This window comes from Cibotium barometz, chromosome 5, assembly GCF_041138505.1.
Source record: "Cibotium barometz isolate CiBa-2024 chromosome 5, ASM4113850v1, whole genome shotgun sequence".
In the NCBI taxonomy this organism is placed as follows: domain Eukaryota; kingdom Viridiplantae; phylum Streptophyta; class Polypodiopsida; order Cyatheales; family Cibotiaceae; genus Cibotium; species Cibotium barometz.
In genome coordinates, this window is record NC_141050.1 from 15,683,401 (window position 1) to 15,685,859 (window position 2,459).

Here is a 2,459-nt window from a genome sequence, read left to right on the forward strand (position 1 = left end):
ATCCTGTATAGATTCTAGTGATAGTTGTTAGTCTTCATAAAATTACAATGGTGTGGCTATCACCATATCTACACCTACTTTGTGGATTGAAGCATGAACAAGAATGGTGTTATTTCTCCATAGTCAAGGACTATCACCATATCTTTTCCTCCTTTGTGGACTGAAGCATTCCATGATTCAACTTGGAGAGTTACATATATATACTAATTTGGTTTAAAAATTTACATCTACTTTAATGTTGTTTATAAACATTTATTTCTCCTACATTAACATTTTGTGGATGGTGTTTTTTCTCCTTAGTCATGGTTTTCTTCTTAGTCATGAACTATTACCATATCTAGTCCTCCTTTTTGCGGATTAAAGCTCCATGGAATTAGAGTGCTATAATAAATTATTCTACTTAGTTAAATATATTTACTAATTTGATTTTAACATTTGCATTTACTTTGATGTTGTTTATAGAAATTACTTCCTCCTATATTCATTTTTTATTTTGAAGAAGTTTATTAAAAATCTCACAATGGTGGCATGTGAATTTGTCTAATGGTCCTTTGTGGAAGATGGTTTTCTCCTCACCTAATATAGGTATTATGTAGCCTTTCTTTAGATTCGTTGGTCATCTTCCTTGGTCCTTTGTGGAAGATGGTTTTCTCCTCACCTAATATAGGTATTATGTAGCCTTTCTTTAGATTCGTTGGTCATCTTCCTTGAGTTCTACCTCTATACCTTGAGTGCCACCTCTTTACCTTAAAATGTTGCTTTTGGGAGGTTCTTGAGTGTGGACACTTGTGGAGGAATGACTCATTAGCTTTCAATTCAAGACCAAAGAATTGAATTATGAGACTAATTTTTGAGTTCTTCCCCCCAAAAGCTTTTCTAGCTCATCCCAAGCCCCTTTTTTGATGTACCTTTGTCAACAAAGTGTTGAAAATGAAAGAATCTTCCAAACCTAATGCTAATGCATTTTCATCTTTACTTAGTCACAAATTCTTCCCATCCTCATGTTCTGACACTTCTCTCTTCCACTTACATTCCCCCATAATCTATTCTTCATCAAAACATATTTGATTTTCACTTGCCATGTGTGAAAACCTTCTCCATTAAACTTCTCAATGAATAACGAAGTAGCCATGCTAAAGTAATTAAAGGGGATCTTAGTTCTCAAGGCTAGTTTCTACCCTTGTACACAATGACCAATACAATGCCCAAATAATCACTTAAATTTAACCACCCCAAAACTATTAACTGTAATGGAGCGTGGATTTGAGCTACTAAATCAAGGAGTGATGGAAAGAGTTAGAGAAACTCCCCAATTAGTGGTTTCAGCCCCCTCCCCTCAATTGCTCAAAAACATCATTGTCATTAGTACTAATGATTATGATTAGTGGAAATTTCAAAATTAAGTAAGTTGTTGGAATCACCATTACATAGGATATTTGAAGTAATTGAAGAAATATATACTTCACTCTTAGCAAGTAGACACCATGTATACCTTCAATCTACACCCGGTTCTTCAAATTTGATGAAAACAACCTCTCCAAGAAAGGTAGGCTAAAATTTGACACAAATTTTTGGCTTCCCAAAAGCATTCTTACCCACATACATTATCACTTATGACCCATTTGGCCCATCTACTCATGTGACATTTGATTTGACACCCTTCACATAATTTCTAAGGTCACATATGCTCTCACTTAATGCCCAAATGGTTGGTGACCCATCATCACCTGTGTTTTAACAAGTTAGATAATCATATTATGGCCATGTCTAAAGATGCATTTAGCTCAATGGTTGATGCTAAATAGGGAGACTTTATCTTGGTACACATACCAGAACCAATCTATTCTATTTAGTAGAAATTGATGTGAATATAAATATAGTGGCCCTTTAAGAGGAAAGCCAAAACATGCAGTTATTAGTCCAATAATGGATGCTAAATAGGGAGACTTTCTCTTGGTACACATGCACGATAACCGATCTATTCTATGTAGTGAGGAATCTATGTGTATAAATAACTTCATACTAGTACTACTATGATACTGGGCAACCCCTTTCTTAAAAAAGTGTATACAAAGTTTGGGGTGAGGATGTGTAGCAAAAAAAGATCTCGGTTGATTTAATTATTTGAGAATGGATGAGAAGGGGTTAAAAATACAATAGAGGATCAAAAACCCAACAAGACCCTAAAGCTTAGGAGAGCTTCAAAGTTGTAGATAAAAGCCAAAAGATGTAGCTTCAATTGCAATGGTTTGTGAAGAGACTAACTTTTGAAAAAGATGTTTATAAACCCAAAAGTAAAGCTATTTATTAAAGAGATCTACATCTTGGTGACATGACTTTGAAAAAAGGCATTTATAAAATTTAAACTTTGTTTCCTAATCTATTAAATAAGCACCACAATCACAGATATATATCACCACAAACAAAGATATGTATCAACACATATGAAATTTAAATTC